At 41.0% G+C, this 21,597-nt stretch overlaps 1 pseudogene; it reads left to right on the top strand.

The window, feature by feature from the left end:
- Positions 1-3,106: 3,106 nt before the first annotated feature.
- Positions 3,107-20,799, top strand: LOC131401605 (serine/threonine-protein kinase MARK2-like; annotated as a pseudogene).
- The last annotated feature ends 798 nt before the right edge of the window (positions 20,800-21,597 follow it).

Genomic DNA, 21,597 nt, shown 5'->3' with positions numbered 1-21,597 from the left:
ACTGTCTGAGAGAGAAATTTAGACTCACTGATTCCATTTCTTCATTTATCACATCCCACTCCAATCTGGCTTCTGGTCCTATTATTCCAACAAAATAGTTCTTGCTAAGGTAAATGACCATTATGTTACTAAATCTAATGGATATTATTCAGGCCTTATTTCACATGACTTCTCAACAGCATTGGACACTACTCACCACTCCTTCCTTGAATCATTTATGCCTTTGTCTTCCATTGCACAACACCCATCTGATATCTGCAACTCCTTAGCCAGCTCATCTTCCTCTACCTAGGCAAAAATTAATTTAAACTCTTCATTGCACACTCCTAGGTTGTCTGCTAAGTCTATTTCATGTATACTCAAGACTTTAATTTCTCCCTACATACTTAACAGTTAGTTTTCAGTCTAGATCTTACTTCTCAGCTCTAGACTTCTATCCAAAAGCCTCTTGGATGACTCAAAGGCATCAGAAACTCAGTAAGTCCTACACCAATGATCTCCACACCTACTCATCTCCAAACATATTACCTTTCAAATGGATGTCATCAATCAGCTCCATCCCATTCCATTGTATGCACAGCTTCCCTCCTCCACCTGACCTTGAATCCAATTGCATCAACAAATCCCTCCTCGCGCCCAGTGGGGAAGGGGAGCGAGCAGGGAGCTTACGTCGCGCGGCGGCGGCGGCGGCGGCGGCGGCGGCGGCGGCGCTTGCCCTCTCGGCGTTCTGGCGGCTGCTGGGAGCCGATAAGCGGCGGGAGCGCGCACGTGATTGCGGCGACGACAACGGCTCGTCCTTTCTCGTCTTAGCTGCCCTCGCCGTTGGTGCTTCCATCATGAATAGATTGTTGGAACCGCTCCGCAGGGGGTCGCGCGTGGGAGCCGCGGGCCGGGGCTTCCCCCTCCCCCTCCCCCTCCCGGACTCCTGCTTACCCCGAGACGCCCGGAGCCCGAGGACTCACCCGGCGGCGGAGACCTGAGTGGGCTCCCTCCGCCCCCGCGAAGCCTGCACGGCCGGTAAGAAAGGGGGCGGCGGGCGGGTCAGGACGTGGCGGGGAGGCCGGGAGCCGGCCGGGCGGGGGCGGGGGCGGGGGCTCCGGGCGAAGGCCGGGGCGGCTCTGCGAGGGCGGCGGCGGCGGCCGGGCTCGGCGCGCGGGGGGCGCGTGAGTGGCGAGCGCAGGCGGCTCCGCGGAGCGCGTCCTAGCGCCGGCGGGCGGCGGAGCCCGGGCCTCCTCGGCGTGGGCGCGGCGGGGCCGCGAGGGCAGAGCCGCGGAGCACGAGCGGCGAGCGCTTGGCCGGCGCGTCGCCCCCGCCGCGACCCGGCCTCCCGGCACGTGGGGGGCGGCGGCGAGGGGGAGGGGCGGCGGCCCAGGCGAGCCCGGGAGGGCGCGGAGCGGGGCGGCGGGAAGTGTGAGGCGGGAAGAGAGACTCGGGGACCGGGAGGGAGGCCCTGGGAGGGACGGGGGTGGGAGTGTACGTCCGGCCGGGAGACTGACTGGAGCGAAGCTGCGGTGGACGGAGGAGGGAGGAGGAAGGCTTCCAGCCTCCTTTCGAGCCCCGCTTGGGAAACTCAGCAGGAGCAGAGCAGCTGTTGAAGGACCGGGCACAGGGGAGGAGGGTTGGGGAGGTTTGACTTCATTGTTGAGACGCGGGAAAGGCTGGAGAGAGCTGCGTGCGCCTGGAGCTGCAGAACTCAGGGCTGTGAGCAGGGCCTCAGAAAGAGGACTGACTCGGGGAAGGCAGATGAGGGGGGAAAAGGAAGTTAGAATGTCCAGAGAAAGCCGTTTTGAGGAGCGAAAGGAAGGTGGAAAGGAAAGAACGAACAGAGGAGTGAACTTTCTCAACGCAGAGAGACTTTCGGGAAAGAGGCGGTTTGTTAGAGTCCCTAGATTTTTAAGACTTGTTGAACAGTAAAGCTCTTTGACGGGTTGGAATTAATATTTAACATGATGAATAAATGTTGTGTGGAACAGTTACTTTTTGGATAACCAGTTCTTGCAAAGAGTCTACTGGACCTTAGTCTCTGGAGAATTAAAATCTCGATCTAGATGTAGAGTTTGCTGTGATTAAGTTGGCAACAGCCTGTTTTCCTCCTCTTTTTTTGTGGAATGGAGATCATCTTGGGACTGAATTCTCTTTGCTGAGGTCAGAGGATCTGACGTCTCCTTCCCCCGCTTCTTCCTCTCCCTCCCCTGCCAGAGATCTCCTTTGTTTATTCGTGGATGGCTTGTAGGTGACTCTCCAGTGTTGTGCTGAAATCTTAAAAGGTGGGAATGCTGTGTCTTGGTCCGTGATTTCTGCCCCAAACCCGTTACTTAAAAAATCATAGTGTATATTCCATTACCTTTTTTTTTTTTTAATGGAATCTCGGCAAGTCCAACCTGGATAAATATTATTTAAATTTTATCATTCCACTGTCGGCTTTCCTCTGAAAGTACACATTTATTTTGACCTGTACAGTTTTTGCGAAGATTGTATGATACTCTTTTATTCTTCTGTTCTTATGTGAGCATTTTCAAAACTTTGTCTCATTCAAGTGTATGAAGTTCTTGGTGATATGAATTAGTGTTTGATTAAAGGTAACCTTTTCCCCCCTTACTTGGTTTGACAAAGTATCTAATAAGACTCCGTTTTCTATTCTTGGAAGGTATATATATGTTATATATTACCATTTTTCTTTAGTTAGCTAGTTATCCATAATGTGTATATATGTATCGCTACACAGCTGCAGTTAGTCTAAAAGTTTTATCACTCAGCAGATATTCTGATTTCTTCTGTCAAAAATAAGCACTGGTGTGCTGTAAATTCTAGTAAGTAGTCAGGAATGTAGTTAATGGAAGCCTAGGTATTTCTGATTGGCCTAGGTAGATTTGTATAAGTTCTAAATAGACTTATCTTTTTCTCTACAGGAAGTTTTCTTATTTTCTTAATATGTTTTCTTTAGGTGAATCAAAAAGGGTCCCAGGAAACCTGTGAATGTTGAAGAAAATTCGTCTGTGAATTTTTGGTATTCAAGGAGGAGTCAGTATTTATATTCATCTTTTAAACTGGGAAGATTTATATTTTATTTTAAAACTTGATATTTACAATGAATGGACACAGTGGTGAAGAAAGTGTTAGAAACAGTAGTGGAGAATCAAGGTAAGCACTTTATTATCAAGTATTTATTATGAAGAGAATGGAAAACTTGTGTGACTCTTTTTAGTTTTCTTAGTAGATGGCAGTTTTCAGGTTCAAATTCTTCCTCTTAGGTATCCAAACAGTAAAAAGTTTCTACTATAAGGAGCTTTGTTGATAATACAGGTTTTAGTTATTTTTTTCCTTTGAGATACACAAAAAAGAATTTAAGTATAGAAGTTTGGGTTACTTAAGTCTCCTTGGAGGTATATATTGTTTGGGTTAATAACTGAAGCTAGAACAAGTAGGAAAAGAGATTTAAATTGATTTGACTGTTAGTGCACTCTCTAAATAAAGGCAATAAGAATTTCTTTCCTCATCTTTTTCTGGCATTTTATCTTCTACCTGTGCTGTCCAATATAGTAGCCACTAGCCACATGTGGCTGTTTAAATGTAAATTAATTAAAATTACACAATATTCAAAATTCAGTTACTCAGTCACACTAGACACATTTCAAATGCTGAATAGTCACATGTGGCTAGTGGCTACCATGATGGACGGTGCAGATAGAAAACATTACTATCACTACAAAAAGTTCTTTTGGACAATGCTGATCTGGATATTTGTTAAAGTATTGTTGCAACTCTTTTTTCCTCCTATTTTCTTTAATTTGAGTTTTAATTATATATGAGTGAGTTAAGAGTTCTTACTTGAGCCATGTCTTTTGAAGGAAGATATAGTTTATGGGAATAAGCCATATTAAGCTATTTTAATGTGAAAGAAGCCTCTTCAAATACAAAGACTCTTTAAATTCTTCTGTAGCCCCCAAATTTTGAGTTATCTGCATATTAATAATAAAGTCCATGTAGTTATATATACTTATCGTATGTAGAGATCAGGAATATGGACATTGGAGTGAGACTGCCTGGTTACTTATCCCCGTTCTACTTCTGGTTAGCTCTGTGAATTAGGACAAATTATTTAACCTCTGGGGCCAGCCCAATGACCTAGTGGTTAAGTTTGGTGTGGTCTGCTTCAGTGGCCCGGGTTCAGTTCCTGGGCACCGACCTACATCACTCATTGGTGGCCATGCTGTGGCGGCGACCCACATACAAAATAGAGGAAGACTGGCACAGATGTTAGCTCAGGGTGAATCTTCCTCAAGCCAAAAGAGGAAGATTGGCAACACATCTTAGCTCAGGGCCAATCTTCCTCAGCAAAAGAGAGAGAGAAAAAGAAAAAATTAACTTCTGAGGCTTTGATTTTTGCAGTTTTGAAATGGGGATTACGGTATTAGTTATCTTATTTGAAGTTGAGGATTAAGTGAGATGCTACATCTAAAGGTCTTAATATAGTTCCTGATATAATGAGCGCTCAATATTTGCTTATTATGATTAGCATTATGTTTTATGTAACATAGGGTACTAGATAACTAAAACATTAATTATAGTGATAGAGAAATGTGATGGACAAGAAACAGGAAAGTTTTGGCAGTTAGGAGGGTTTCAGAAAAAATGTTGGGGTAGAAAATGAAGCAGTGGTATATGTATTTGACCTGAGACTTGGGATTTTCTGGTCATTCTAGGAATACTTGAGTTTATCAGCTTTCACAGGTGCACTGTTTGGATAACAAGAACATCATAGAGAAGAAGGCGTAGTTACAGAAAGCAGCATGATTTAGCAGAACAAGTGTTGGTCTGGAGTTACAAAACCTGAGTTGACACCATCTAACTAGTTCTCTGAATGATTTCTCAACTGTAAAGTAATTAAGAGTTGAACTAAATGATTTTGAAGTTTCATCCTATCACTTTTACAACGTGTAATAAAATTTTAGATAACAGAGTTTCTGGTGATTCTAGTCAAACTCTGTTATCTAAAACTTTATGAATCTCCAGAGTTGAGAGGTAAATTAGAAGACTTTTGAATCTCAGTTTTGATTCAGATCTCTACAGGTATATTGACTATAGTAAGTGAATAGGAGAGTCACATTGTCCCGCATTGTCTTATTCATTAGTGAGCAATGAAATGGTTGATAGGTAGAAATACCTAGAGGAGACACAGGAACAAAACTACCTGGAAAACAGGAAGTAAGCCTCTTGAGAGTAAATCCTCTTGTTGAGTATGCGGAGAGATCGCGTGCTGTTATATTCCGACCGCTTACCTGTTCGAGTAATCTTTTATATATTTTACTGCCGTATCTAAAGCAAAGGTGAGTAGTAAGTCAAATTAGATGGTATAGTTGAAAAAAGTTAAACCCTGTGAAAGCGGATTTACTTACAGGAGTCTTTTATAATGCATACTCATTTAAAATAATTGCAAAGCATATTCTGTAATTATTCTGAGTCACCATTTCTACCATACAAGGTATGTGCTTCTGAGAAGTATGATTGTCGAGTTATCTAATTCTTTCAACTGCCTTGGTGTTTGTTTATCAGGAGGAGGAAGACCTGCTTCTATTTTGCTTTCATTTTCTTCCTTACTGCTGTTATGCTATCCTTTTCCTTTGCTCTACTGTCATTGTTACTAACCCTGAGACCCCCTCCCCAAAGCTTTTATAACAAGGCAGTACAGAGAAGGGAGATTGTGCCTAGTTAGTTAAAAGAGTGAGGAGGTGAACTTTACAGACATAGGGATTTTCTTTCAAACAACAAAAGTTTCAGTAACTATGAATGTTAATATAGAGTGATGAGAATAGAAATATGCTCTCCTTTTAAAATTAATATACACTGTAAATAGTTTTTAAAGTAAAATTTGATTTTTATTGGCTAGAATTTTTAAATGTATTTTTGCTTTAGCGTTTCTTTTTTCCTTTATGAAAATGAAGTTTATGAAATGAAATAGACTTAAGAAGTCATTTAGCATTTTTGGTTGGTATAATTAGCTTTCTACTAAAAAAATGGTTTTTTGATTCTTTCCGTGTAGAAAGCTCTCTATAACCATTGACTGAAGGGAAGAAGAATACATAGGAAAATGTCTCTTGGGCTGTGCTATAACGGACAGTTTTGAAACTTATTTACTAAGAAATCTGGGTCAGGATGCACCTGTACATCAGTTTCAGCTCAGCACAAAGTTTATTATGTAACTGAAGTTAAGCTTTCTGAAGATACTATGGGAAGATTTCAGAGCGTCAGTTCCTCACTGTGTGGATGTGTTGTTATTTGCAACCAAATTTTTCAAATCCTGGGTAGATATTTTTTATTTTAAAATTATCTCGAATGATGATTTACTCCAGGACTAGATTTATGGGTAAAGACCAGAAATATATTATCATATTTTGCTCATTTTTGGATGATTGATACATGCTTAATACTCAGAAGAATTTCTCTGCTTGCCTGTAGATTAAATTTTTAATAAAATGTTTGTCCATGTAAATTTGAGAATTTATTTGAATCACTTTAATTAGTCTCTGTCTATTATGCTCTTGAAAAATTCTTACAGGGTGAGGCAGGTGGTTAGTGATGTGCTGTAATGGTCTCAACCATTTAGAATTAGTCTCTAGCTGGCAATGGAGCTTTGTTGACTGTAACCCTTCAATTTCCTTGGCTTATAGAAAATATTTTAATTATCATTTTATGGTTCAAGAATCTTTGGATCTCATTTTGTAAAGTGTTGTGGGTAGGCAGTGAATAGGGACTATGATCACTGGAAATGTTCTCAATGAAAACCTCCTTTTTAGAAATTCAGAGTTTAAAAGGCTTTTTAGAGGCTTTGAGAAGCCCTGGAGCCTCAATGACCTGTGACATTTAAGGAAAACCGATTCAGAGTTAATTTGAACACAGGGCACAGTCTGCACCATGGATCTGTTAGTGTCCTGTTGAATTCCACTATGGTATACTGTGTTTGGAAACATTGTATTTATGTATACACATACCAGAAAGATTTCTTGCCATCAAAATCAGTTAGTTTCTTTCACTAAATAAATTTGAACAATTTTTAAAGTCAATACCAGTTAAAATGGTGTTTGCTGAGCTTATTTTGCAGTTATCTCAGAGTTTTTAAAAAAATGTCATTTTTTAAATTTCCAAAGTTTGTGTTAAGAAACATTTTAAGGAGGATGGGAAAGTGTGAAATCACAAAGCCAGAATAGCTAGAAATCATTGAGTTAAGGAAACTAGTTTTTAAAATTTTCTGTGATGTCATTAATTGCAGGAAAGTATGACTCTTTTACATCTCATTTTTTGTTATTCCCTATTTCTCGGTTCAGTATGTGCTTTCTTCATCGTTTCCTGTTTTTTCTCTCAAATATCCTGTGTATGCTACTAAATCTAAGATCATCTAAGATCGCTTCTTATCCTTTGAAAACTCAATAAATCGTTAAGCAGGAGCCTTAGTAATAGGATACTCTGTTTCCAAATAGAATTTACCAAATTAAAATTGTCACACAATTTCCTAGGATTGTGGTTAATCTAGGTTACTGTAAAGTATTTAGGCTTTTTTAACTGATAAGGCTAAGAGAATTGTATATGACTTGACTTTGCAAGACATTACTTTTATCTACATAGGTATGAGATCATGTGGGGGCAAACATTAATGTGTAGTTACCCCTTTTTTGTACAGTAGCCTCCCCTTATCCACGAGGGATGTGTTACAAGACCCCAAGTGGATGCCTGAAACTGCGGATAATACAGAACCCTGTATATACTATATTCTTTCCTATGCATTCATACCTGTGATAAAGTCTAATTTATAAATTAGGCACAGTAAGAGATTAACAACAACAATAATAAAATAGAACCGTTATAACCGTATACTGTAAAAATAGTTCTGTGAATGTGGTCTCTCTCTCTCTCAAGATACCTTATTGTACTGTACTCACCCTTCCTCTTGTGAGGATGTGAGATGATACAATGCCTACATGTTGAGATGAAGTGAGGTGAATGATCTAGGCATTGTGATGTAGCGCTAGGTTAATATTGACCTTCTGACAATACATGAGGAGGATCATTGAGCCATGATGATGTTGATGGTTGGATGTCATAAGCAGATGATGTCCATGGTTGTTAGAACACAAGCACTGTGATACTGCGATAGTCAATCTGATAACTGAGATAGCTACTAAGTGACTAATGGGCAGGTAGCTTATGCAGCGTGGATACGCTGGACAAAGGGATGATTCACGTCCCAGGTGGGATGGAGCGAGATTTCATCATGCTACTCAGAACAGCACGAAATTTAAAACTTACGAAGTTGGGAATTTTCTATTTAATATTTTCAGACCACAGTTGACTGCAGGTAACTGAAACTGTGGAAGGCAAAACTGCGTATAAGCGGGGAAGACTGTACTGTTGAAATAGTTGCTTATTTAAGATCTTGACGACTGATGGGTTACATATGATATAGTTGGGTTTAAAAATAAGAGTATTTTTTGTGGTGAAGAGATAAAGAATAGATGGAGAAAACTTTTTTGTATTTTTTTAAGGAAAATTTAAAAACATGCAGAAATAGAAAAGTTGCAGCCCAAATTTCAGTCCTTGGACCAGCAGCATTGGCGTCACTTGGGAGCTTGTTCAAAATGTAAAACCTTGGCCCCTACCCCAGACCTTCTGAATCAGAATCTTCATTTTAACAAGATTCTCCAGTAATTCGTATTCATATGAAATTCATACGCATATATATGAAGCGGTTCATTCAGCACCTTGCCGCTTTTTTTGTTACTGATGTTGTTATACATCGTTTTTATTTTCTGGGAACTCCCAAAGAACGGTGTCATAGGCCCTGCCATCAAGAGGCTGGGTACATTTCATTGCTCTAGAAACAATAATGCAACCAATAATCATTGAGCTCTTAACTCTGACTGAGCCAGGCATGGTGCACAGTACATGGTGCATTATGTGAATTTATCACAGTTCATCCTCACAAAACTCCTGTGATGTTCACAGTATTATGAGTCCCATTCTCTAGAAGGAGAAACCAGATTTATAACCATTAAAAAAAATAAAAAAAAAAAAAGCTATTGGGGCCAGCCTGGTGGTGTAGTGGTTAAGTTCACGTGCTCTCCTTCCGCGGCCCAGGGTTCGCAGGTTCGGATCCTGGGCGCAGACGTATGCACCACTTATCAAGCCGTGCTGTGGCAAGTGTCCCACAGAAAATGGAGGAAGATGGGCACAGATGTTAGCCCAGGGCCAGTCTTCTTCAGCAAAAAGAGGAGGATTGGCAGCAGATGTTAGCTCAGGGCTAATCTTTCTCACCAAAAAAAAAAAATAAATTTCAAACTTCACTTGGATTTCATTGACTTTTCCATTAATGCTCTCTTTCTATTCCAGGATTCAACCCAGGGTACCATGTTATGTTTAATTGTCAGCTCTCTCCAGTGTCCTCTGTTCTGTGAGAGGTTCTTAGCCTTTGTTTGATTTCCTTAACAGTCATCAGAAGTACTGGCTAGGTGTCCTGTAGAATGTCCCCCAGTTTGGATTAGTCTGATATTTTTGTTAGGATCAACTAGGGTTATCAGTTTTTAGCACGAATATCACAGAGATGAAGTGTTCTTCCAGTCACATCGTATGGGGAGCATAATATCCACGTGACATTACTGTTGATGATAACGTCCATCACTTGGCCAAGGTAGTATTTGCCAGGTTTCTCCACTGTAAAGTTACTGTTTGTTTTTCCCTTTCCATGCTGTATTCTTTGGAAGCAAGTGACTGTGTCTGGCTCACTCTCAAGGGGGTGGAGGGAGTGGGAATTAAGTTCCATCTCCTGCTGGGAGGGAGTATCTACATATATTATAATGGAATTCTTCTGTAGAGAAGTCATTTCTCCCCCGTTTAGTCACTCATTCATTTATATAAGCATGGACTTATGTATATGTATTTTATACTTTGGGCTATAATCCAATAAATTTATTTTGTTGCTCAAATTGTTCTAGCTTTGCCCCTTGTGAGCTTTCTTTCGAGTTGGCTTCTGTGTCCTTTTTACACATTCCCATTCTTTTGCCCTCGAGTCACTCATTTCTCCAAAGAGCTCTGGTTCCTTTTATTGGAGAAAAGGGTATTAGAAAGCAGATTTGGGTGCGGGGTATGCTCATTGCTACTCAGGTGTCACTACTTCTAGGCCCTCTCAGCAGACAAAGCAGACAGAGCTAGTAACATATGTATATATAGTAAAGCACGTCTATCGGCATATCTGTAGTTCTTTCTGTATCTGTCCATCTGTATACATATTAAGGTAAACTTGAGTTTGTACTGATGTCTCCAGCTATAATCCTGAACTACAGGATTCATCCTAACCTTCCTTTCTTGCTCCTTTATAATTTCTATCTCCAACAGAGAAACCTGGTTCCCACCATCCTCTACCTACCATCCATACTCTTCACCCTCAGCATATGGGTAAAGCAGGTGCAGAATTGCTAGGCTATTCTCACAGAAGAAACAAATTTACCAACTAGAATACAGTGTTTACGTACAGTGTGCAGTTCCTATTATATTTAGCCTTACAGTTTCTAGTCAAAACACCCATTTTCCAAAGTTACTCAAGTTAGCTTCTGCCCCCCAACCCCCTTCAGTATGATGATATCATAAATTTATAATAATGTTAGATTCATTTGTCACAGTTTGCATTCCATCCTGGGATACTCAGTCACATGGGTTGATTTTTTTTAAACTTGCACGTATTACATACACTCTGTGCTACACGGTTTTGTGGGCTTTGACAAATGCATAGAATCATTTATTCTCCGCCGCAGTACTGTCAGAATGATTCCTGGCTACCACTGATTTGTTGTCCTTGCCTACAGTTTTGCCTTTTCCAGAATGTCATACGATGGAAGCATGCAACATATGGCTTTCTGTCTCTTTCGCTTAGCAAAATGAGTTTGATGCAAATTAAGGTATAATTTACATGCAGTTTAACGTACAGATCTTAAGTGTACAGTTTAATGCATTTTGATAAATGCATACACCTGTGTAACCTATTCCTCTATCAAGATATAGAACATTTTTCTCACCCCATAAAGTTCCTTCTTGTCCCTTCCCAGTCAAGCCCAGCTACTGCCTCACCTCCCTTACCTCACACTTTGATGCAACCACTGTTCTGATTTTTTCCCCCAACAGAGATTATTTTCTGCCTGTTCTAGAAACCTATATAAATAGAATCATATAGTATTTACTCCTTTCTGTCTGGCTTCTTTTGCTTGGCATATTCCTACAAAAAATTTTAATTAATTCACAATAGAAGATGAAATACATATACAGTCTTTCCTATATACCAGGAAGTTTCATAAGTGCTTTACATATATCAACCAATTGAATCCTTAATACAAGTCTACGAAGTAGGCACTCTCATGTTCCCATTTTACAGATGAAGAAACTGGAGCACAAAACATGTTACTTGCCTGAGGTGAGCAGGTTATTAAGTGGTAGAGTCTAGACTTGAACGCAAATGGTCTCTCTCCAGAGTCCATACTCTTAAACTCTATGCTACAGAGCACTGCCTGAGTACCGGGTATGATTTGTGGCACAAGATCTACAGTAATGGATCACACACACAGTCGTTGCCATCATGGTGCTTACAACCTAGTGGGGGTTGGAATGGAATAAATATTAGTCAAATAAATAAGTATATATAGAGTTAATTGGATGGTGATATGTGCTATTGAGACGAATATCTCCCAATAATGATAAGAAATGTGGGAATTGGAGACTTGCTCATTTATCTGGAGTGAGAATGAAAGCCTCTCTGTTCAGGGGACACTTGAGCAGAGACCTAAGTGAACTGAGAGTGAGCCATGTGGCTACATTGGGGGATATCAGTCTAGGCAGTACAGAGACCCTGACATTGAATTGTGCTGGGGTGAGGGAGCTACAGCAAGACCAGTATGGCTACAGTGGGTGGAGCAAATAGGGGAGTGGTGGAAGGTGAGGTCAGTGATGTGATGAATCCTGATTATTTGGGGGCCCTGTAGGAAATGGTACAGACTTTCCATTATGCTCTCCATGCACTGATGTGTCACTAGGCCAGAATGATTCATGTTAACAGGACTAGGGTGTAGGGAAACCAAAGAGGGATACTGCATATTCAGTCACTGGAAGAGCAAGGAAGAAAAGGTGAGGGGAGGGGGGTGAGTCTGGGGTCATCGTGGGCAGAGGGGAGACAGCTGCACCACAGGGGCTGAGAAGAGCTCAAGGGTAACATCTGGACCCCAGTTCTCCTGCAGGGATATAGTCACGGCATGGACTCACTCTCCTCCATTCCTCTGATCTCCTATCTGGGCTCCCCGCTGACCAACCCAAACAGAAGCCTAAAGCAAATGAGCTCTTTGATATAGTCCATCAACCTCCCCAAGCACAGAGCAGCGTAGACTAGAGGGGAGAGTGCCAGTGTTTGCCATTCCTTATATACAGAGTGTTCCTCTGCAGTGTATTTCTCATGTGTGTCTTTAGGGATGAGGGTCCTCTGAAGGGTTTTCCATTTTGATGATATTCATAGAGTTTTCCCTTAGTGTAAATTGTGACGTGACTCCCGAAGGCTATCACTGAAGGCTTTCCTACAGCTATTGCATTCTTTAGGTTTCTCCCCAGTAGGTCATCTTCTGGCACACAGTAGAGTCAGAGTTTGTGTTGAAGGTTTTACCACATAGAGTACACTTAGAAGGCTTCTCTCCAGAGTGAGTTAACGTGTGGGTTATTGAATGCTACTCCATATTGTCAGATTAGAAGGATGAGGGTGTGCTGAAGGCTTTTCTTCACTGAAGGCCAGACTCCAAGAGGATTCCCAGTGATCTCTGTCTCCTGGTATTCATATCCTGTGTAGTTCCCTCCCACTGTGTGGCAGGATCAGTCTGGGTGACCAACACAATCCAGATGAAGAGAGAATATGGCCTTCTGAGGCTAGGTCATAAAAGACTTATGGCTTCTGCATGGGCTCTTTTGGATCACCTCCTTTGGAGGGAACCTGCTTCCATATTGTGATGATACTCAGCACCATGGAGAGACCTACATAAGGAGAAACTGAAGGACTCCTGCCAACAACTGGCACTAATTTGCAAGGGATATGAGTAAGCTACCTTGGAAGTGGACCCTTCAGTCCCAAAGACTTTAGATGACTGCAGTTCTGGTTGACATCTTGTTTCTCATGAGAGATCCTGAGCTAGAACTACATAGTTAATCCATTCCTGAACTCTTGACCTACAGAAATTGAGAGATAATAAATGCTTGTTGTTTTGAACCACTAAATTTTAGGGATAATTTATTACACGACAAATAATTTATACATGCAATGTGAGTCCCGAAGATGCCCGAGGGATGGAAGATCAATGAATGCTTTCCCACAGTTATTATATTCATATCTACCTATTATGAATTCTCTTATGCACAGAAAGGTAAGAGTTAGTGGTGAAAGATTTCCCACAGTGATTGCATTCCTATGGTTTTTCTCCAGTGTGAGTTCTCACAAGTTTCTTAACAGATGAGAGATTATTAAAAGCTTTCCCACAGTCACTGCCCTCGTAGGCTTTCTCTCCGTTATGTATTCTCTTGTGCACAGTAAGAGAAAAGCTACTGCTGCAGGATATCCCACGCTCATTACACTCATAGGGTTTTTCTCCAGTATGAGTTCTCACATGCTGTGTCAGATGTGAGCTCTTCCTAAAGGCTCTACAACAATCATGACATTCATAAGGTTTCTCCCTGTATGCATTCTATTGTGGACAGTAAGGGAGGAGCTCGTGCTGAAGCCTTTCCACAGTGATTACATTTGTAACGATTCTCCCCAGTATGAACTCTCCTGTGCCTTTTGAGGATACATCTAGTGCGGAAGATGTGAAAACACTGGTTTCATTCATAGGGCTTTTCTCCAGTGTGAATTCTCACATGAAGTCTAAGGGATGAGGGATTACTGAAGGCTTTCGCACAGTCACTGCATTCATAGGGTTTCTCCCCATTATGTATTATCTTATGAACAGTGAGGTAAGAACTGCTGCTGAAGGATTTGCCACATTGATTGCAATCATAGGGTTTTTCTCCAGTATGAATTCTCTTGTGCTGAGTAAGATTAGATTTTGTGCTGAAGACTTTAAAACACTGATTACACTTGTTGAGTTTCACTCCAAGATGACTTCTCTCCTGTTGATTAAGAAATGAATGCTAACTATAATTTATAATATTTTTAATATTCAATGCTATCATAGGAATTTTTCTTCCAGGAATTCTGCTATGTATAACATCATTATAATTGGTGTTTTTGCCACTTTGAGTGCCTGTATATGATTTCTGCTGGTTTGAGTTCTCAGAAGTTAAAAAAGATGGATGCTTTGCCATAAGTCCTTATCAGATTCACAGAGCATCTTCTGATAAGTTTAAGACAAATTTATGTTTGAAACACTCAATATCTGAGTCACATTTATGGAAACATTTACTTGTGTGAACACTCAGGGAAGAAAAAATTTTGGAGATAACTTATGCTTCTCTCCAAATTCACAAGAGTTTCAGGGTATCTCTCCAGAGGGACCAACTTTTTCTTGGGAAAATGAATCCCTTGGTAACTTTGTGGCTTTTCTAATTTATGGTATTTTCCTACTGTGGAAAATCAGAAATCTTACCATTTTTAAACCTTTAGATTGTTCTTCTCTAAAAACATGCTGCTTAGAAGTTAACCCTTGGACTTTAAGTAGAGTCTCCAAATCCGAAACAAATTGAAAAGAAATTTAAGTTGATGAAGTAAAGAAAAGGTAAAATGCACACATTAGTGAAGGTAGACCCGAAGGAGTTAGAGATTTTCAGGAGGTTTACAATGAAAGGGACACGAGTGTGAAAATTTTAGGTTTGTATTAAAGACTCTAGAAAGATTGAGATTGATGCTGATGGAAAGAAGGAATTGTCAGGAATGTAAAGTGAGAAGGAACTAGACAAAGAGCTCATATGAGACTTAAATTTAAGAAGGAAGAGAGAGATCTTTTTCCCCCCTCTGAGGCCAAAGTAAAGTATGAGATAATGAACAGAAAGTTAGAGAAAAAGAAAAGGAGGTCCACGAGGAGGCTCATACTAAACGTTTTTGGCCTTCTTGTCGGAAAAAAAAGGGCATTTTACAACTGTCTCTGATGGACATTTCCTAATGTAATACTCCAAACTGTCAAGCCACAGGCCAGAGAGGTTCCTGACAAAGACTCATATATACCTAGTGCTCACCTGGACAGGTGCCTGGGAGAATTCCTCTTTCCTCTGTCCTCGCTTTATCTTCTTGCTCCAATTCGGAAAGCAGACTAGGTTTATCAACTTGATTTCCTATACATGGAGAAAAGACATATGATGTAGGGGACTCTGCATGGGACAAGAAGCCTCACCATGGAACTGAGGCCCACACTTCTATAGATGAGCAGGTGTGACTTTAGGAGCAGCAGTACAATTATCCTTAAATTCTAACAAATATAGTAAAACTATCTTTCACCAACAAAAAAAAATGCAAGCATCCTCAGTCAATATCCTGGGTGACGGGGGATAACTGGTCCCAGAAGTTCATGCCCAGTTTCAAATACAGACTTAAAAGCCCCAAAGCTTTTATCCATGGAGAACATGAAGTCAGGCCAAGGAGTAGATCTTCAGTTGATAGGGAAGGCATTAGACCACAAGCTCCAGGATGGTAGGGACCTAATTCCCTAATTCCTAATTCCTAGCACAGACCTCATTCACCACCATATTCCTAATTCCTAGCACAGACCCAGGAACATAAAGGTGCTTAAGAAAGACTTGTGAGAAGTGATGTCAGTTATTTCCCTTCTTCTACTGATTTGGGGCTTTGTTCTTCTTTTTCCAGTTCCTTTAGGTGCACTCTTAGATTGTTTGTTTGAGATTTTTTTTGTTTGTTGAGATAGGCCTGTATTGCTATAAACTTCCCTCTTAGAACCGCTTTTTCTGTATCCCATAAATTCTGGCATGTCGTATTTTCATTTTCATTTGTCTCCAGGTATTTTTTGATTTCCCCTTTGATTTCTTCGTTGACCCATTCGTTGTTCAGTAGCATTTTGTTTAATCTCCACCTATTTGTGGCTTTTCTGAATTTCTTCCTACAGCTGATTTCTAGTTTCATACCATTGTGGTCAAAAGATGCTTGGTATTATTTCAATCTTCTTAAATTTATGGAGACTTGTTTTGTGGTCTAATATGTGATCAATCCTGGAGAATGTTCCATGCGCATTTGAAAAGAATGTGTATTCTTTGGTTTTTGGATGGAATGTTCTGTATATATCTACTAGGTCCATCTGTTCTAGTGTGTCCTAAGGCCAATATTTCCTTATTGATCTTCTATTTGGATGATCTGTCCATTGGTGTAAGTGGAGTGTTAAAGTCCCCTATTATTATTGTGTTACTGTCTATTTCTCTTTTTATGTCTGTTAATAATTGCTTTATATATTTAGGTGCTCCTACGTTTGGTGCATAGATATTTACAAGTGTTATATCCTCTTGTTTGATTGTTCCCTTGATCATTATGTAACGCCCTTCTTTGTCTCTTTTTACAGTTTTTGTTTTAAAGTCTATTTTGTCTGATATGATTATTGCTACCCCAGCTTTGTTTTCATTGCCATTTGCGTGGAGTATCTTTTTCCATCCCTTCACTTTCAGTTTGTGAGTGTCTTTAGGTCTGAAGTGTGTCTCTTGTATGCAGCATATATATGGGTCTTGTTGTTTTATCCAGTCAGCCACCCTATGCCTTTTAATTGGAGCATTTAGTCCATTGATGTTTAAAGTAGCTATTGATAAGTATGTACTTACCGCCATTTTTTAACTTTTTTCTTTGTTTTAGTAGTCCTTCTCTGTTCCTTTCTTCTTCTCTTGCTCTCTTCCTTTGTGGTTTGATGGCTTTCTTTAGTGTTATGTTTGGGTTCCTTTCTCATAGTTTTTTGTGTATTTATTATAGGTTTCTGGTTTGTGATTACCATGGGGTCCATATACGGTAACTTTGGGGCTGCTCCCCGGCGGCCATGAAGTGCTGCAGCTTGTGAAGGTGGCGTTTTTTCTCTCCAGAATGGAATTTCTACCTCTTCCACCTCAGTCAGGATTGTGGTTTGTTGCAGGAGTTCCTCTTATCTAATTTTCAGTTCTCTCTCAGGGGTAATTTTTCTGCAAGTAGTTGTAAATTGGCTGTGTCCGTGGGAGGAGGTGGTTTCAGAGTCTGCTCATGCCACCATCTTGACTTCTCTCTCTCTGTGTAGGTTTACTCTTAGTGTTGTACATTCTATGGGTTTTGACAAATGTATAATAACATGTGTCCATCATTATAGTATCACAGAGAATAGTTTCACTGCCCTAAAAATCTTCTGTTCCGCCTACTCATCCCTCTTTCCCCTCTAACCCTTGGCAACTGATCTTTTTACTGTCTCCATAGTTTTGTCTTTTCCAGAATGTCATATAGTTGTGATCATACAGTATGTAGCCTTTCTAGACTAGCTTATTTCACTTAATGATATGAACATTCACATTTTTTACCACAGCTCTGTGCTTGATATACTACTGTTTACTTAATGATTTTCTTTCACAGTCAAGTCTGAGGACACCTGTGTACCTGAGTGTGGACACTTTGAAGAGGGGAAGAGGGATGTGCTCCTTAATGTAGCATCTCAAGAGGGCCCTATGTGGGGGGAGGTGCCCAGCCCATCAGCTGTCACTGTTCAAAACTTTCTGGCCTTGCCCAGGGAGTTACAAGGTGGCCAGGAGTGCAAATCCACAGAACCTTATCCAGTCCCCCACCACCACCACCAATGCTGTACCATTGTGTCTAAAAGCAGCTATAGCTGGGATATACTAAGTAATAAATAGGAACAACCTACTGATACACGCAACACTTTGGATGGATCTTAAGGACATTACATTGAGTGAAAAAAAGCCAGTTTCAAAATGAAATTACACTGTATGATTTCCCTTACATAACATTCTCAAAATAACAAAATTATAGAGATGGAGAATAGATAAGTGGTTGCCAGGCTTGGGGAAGGGGAGGGAGGGATGACAATAACGGGGCAACAGGCAGGTGATGGAACAGTGTCTTGATTGTTGCGGTGCTTGTGCACATCTACAATTGGAATAAGTTGCCTGCGGCTGCACATGCGCACACAACACAAATGACTGCATGTAGAAACTGGTGAGAGAATCAGGCCTGTAATCTAGGAACAGTATTGTCCCAGTGTCAGTCTCTGGCTTTTCATTGTACTGTAGTTGTGATGTCACCACTGGACAAGCTGCTTGAAGGGCACTCAAGAGTCTGTACTATTTTTGCAACTTCCTATGAGTTAACACTTATTTCAAAATAAAAAATACCTTTTAAAAAAGCAGCTTAAGTTTACAATTATTTCAAAATGAAAAGTTTAATTTAAAAAAGCAGTGATCAGCTGAGTTGCAGTTCATTGTATATGACAACTAAAATAAGGAAATGTTAAACAGTTTCAGAGATTCAACTAGTGTTAGCCCACATCAAATAATAATTTAAAAAATCCCTTTAGCTTCAAACATCAGAACAAATAACTTCAGCTTATCTAAACTGCAGGATGCCATCCTGTGCCATTCAAAGTAAATGAGGATTAAAGTCGTGAACAAGAAACTGTCAAAGATAAACAAAGCTGGACACTAGTTAAGATGGTAAAGACAGATTTTATTTATTATGTCTTTTAAATGGTAAATATAGATTTTATTCAGGAACTATTGCAATACAGGAAAAGAGACCTCAGTTTAGCACTGGGCTCCATTCCAAATAAAAGATAGGCAAATGGGGATTTATAGCCAAGGAGCAGGGTCGGGACACTGGAAGGAAATTACTAAGAGGAAACATCAGGGATAAGGGGTTCTGGTTAAAGAGACCCAACAGGATTCCTGCTGGAGGCAGACCAGGGTGATCAGATACCAAGGATTGGGATGAGGAGTTTGATCAGATATCAAGGGTGTGGGGTTCTCTCTAAACTGATTTGGCAAGATTCTTGCTACAACTGGACAATTCAGGCCGGACACTGACAGATGCCAAGGTTGAGGCCTCGAGGGCTTAGAGGAGCCTGACTAGAGTTTAGTCAAGGAGAGAGTCTCTGTCAATGGTATTGTGAAGCCAGTAAAATTGTGGTATCATTTTGACACTGCTCAGAGTTTAAAGAAAAAGGAATTGAATTATTTTAAGTGCATGCATTAGGAGCTCTTTTAAAGCCAGAAATTACTGTAGATTTTCAAACTTGAAATGAAAAGGCTAATGAAGCATCCCACAGGTTATAATTTCTAATAAGGTAAATATTAATCTCTACAACCCACATAAACAACAAGCTCTTTAGGGGTCCCTTTATGTTTTTAAAAAAGAGATCTTGAGACAAAAAGTGAGAAAACCACTGCTAATAATGCCTAGTCATGATAGGTCCATTTCTTGTTCTGAGCTCATAAAGACCCATTGTGAGGGAATCCCAAGCCCGTATGTAAGTCCCTGGCTAGGCCTACATTTTTGGTTCTTTTAGCCCAGGACAGTGGTTTTTGGTGACCTCAGGGACTTTGATCATAGTTGGCTTATTTCCTCTGTTCTTTTTTTTTCATTTGTTTATTTTTCTTTATTCTTTTTCTCTTTTTTTATATAGTTTGTTAGTATTGTTAGTTAATATTGTGAGTAGTGCTAGCAGTAGGTCACCATGCTGCAAGGCCTCAAGGCCATCTCTGCTGATAAGGAGACCCATATGGACAGTTACTGGTGCCTCAAGACATTGGCCAGTGCAGCTTTGCTAAAGTGAAGTTGGCCCAGCACATACATCCTGACTGAGACAGAGGTGGCCATGAAGGTTATCAACTAGAGTTAGTAGAGCTCTTTCAGCCTCCAGAGACTGTTCTGTGAATCACCTCAACATGGCAAAACTATGCGAAGTGATTGATTCAGTGGAATCGCTATACCTGGTCATGGAGTACATTAGCAAAGGAGAGGTGTTCCATCATCTATTGGACCACGATGACATGAAAGAGAAAGAGGCCTGAGGCAAATTCTGGCAGATAATGTCTTCTGTGCAGTACTACCACCAGAACGGCATTGCCCACAGGGACCTAATGGCAGAGAACCTGCTTTTCGATGCTGACCTGATCATAAAAATGCCAGACCTTGGCTTAAGCAATGAGTTTACCTTTGGAACAAACTGGATTCCTTCTGTGGCAGTCCCCCTCGTGCTGCCCTAGAATGATGGATGTGTGAAGTCCGCAGTCATCTTCTTACACGTTCACTGGGTCCCTACCTTTCAATGGACAGAACTTCAGGGAGCTGCACTAATGGGTACTGAACAGAATATACCATATTTGTTTCTTCATATTCATGGAATGTGAAAATCTGCTCAAGAAATTCCTGATCCTCAACCCTAGTGAGAGAGGCACTTTAGCAGAAATTGCGAAGGACCCGCAGATGAATAGGGACCATGAAGAGGAACTGAAGCCTCATATCAAGCCACCTCCTGACTATAGGGACCCCTGGCTGAGTTGATGGCATTGACCTTATCCAAAGAGGCAGCCAGTTATGTCTCCAGCAAAAATGAGTTTATTCGCAATCAGCAAAGAATTACAATTTGAGGTCTGCAACCATGGCAAGCCATGTTCAAGACTCCAGCAGCAAAGGGAGGAGAAACTTGTATAGAGGGGAAGAAGAAGTTGGGAGGTCTATTGTAAACAAAGAGTCCATTGGAGGAGACTGGGAGTGTGAAGTGTAGTGGCTGAGTTGTGACAGTCTCACTGGCTGAGCTTCTTGCCAGTCAAGAAAGGAAGTTTCTTTTCTTCCTATTGGGCTCTGCTATCAACATAGGGTGTGAGAGCTCCCCCTTTTGACCTCCTGACTCCATTGTAATGAGGTTTCCATTAATTAATTTCCACAATGGTGTCTATGGGCTACACATGAGATGAGATCCAGGACTCATTGATGGGCCAGAAGTATGATGAAGTGATGGCCACTTATCTGCTCCTGAGCTACAAAAGACTAGAGCTGGAGGGCTACACCATCACCATAAAACCCCTGCCATCAGCTGGGCCAGCCAACAGCTGCAGTCCTTCCCATCCTGCAAGCCACAGCATAGGGTGTCTGCAAATCCAAAGCAGAGAGTTTAAGCCATTTCCACCTTTAATTCCTACTATAAGAGTTTGTTAGTGATGTTGAATGGATTCCGACTCCTAGTAACCCTGTGTACAGCAGAGCAGAACCCTGCCTGGTCTTTTTACACCCTACTCTTGCCTTCTGGAGCTATATCAGTCAATGCTCCACTGCTGTTCATAGGGTTTTCATGGCCAATTTTTTCAGAGGTGGGTGGCCAGGCCCTTCTTCCTAGTTTCTCTTCATCTAGAAGCTTTGCTGAAGCCTGTCCATCATGCGTGACCCTGTTGATATTTGAAATACTGGTGGCATAGCTTTCAGGATTGCAGCAACACCCAGCCACCACAGTATGACAATTGACAGATGGGTGCTGGGTTCCCTGACTGGGAAACAAACATGAGCCATGGTGGTGCACCAAATCTTAACCACTAGCCCACCAGGGCTGGCTACTATAAGAGAAGCAACACAGAAAA

This window comes from Diceros bicornis (assembly GCF_020826845.1).
Source record: "Diceros bicornis minor isolate mBicDic1 chromosome 12 unlocalized genomic scaffold, mDicBic1.mat.cur SUPER_12_unloc_1, whole genome shotgun sequence".
In the NCBI taxonomy this organism is placed as follows: domain Eukaryota; kingdom Metazoa; phylum Chordata; class Mammalia; order Perissodactyla; family Rhinocerotidae; genus Diceros; species Diceros bicornis.
This window is presented reverse-complemented; position numbering and strand designations above follow the sequence as displayed.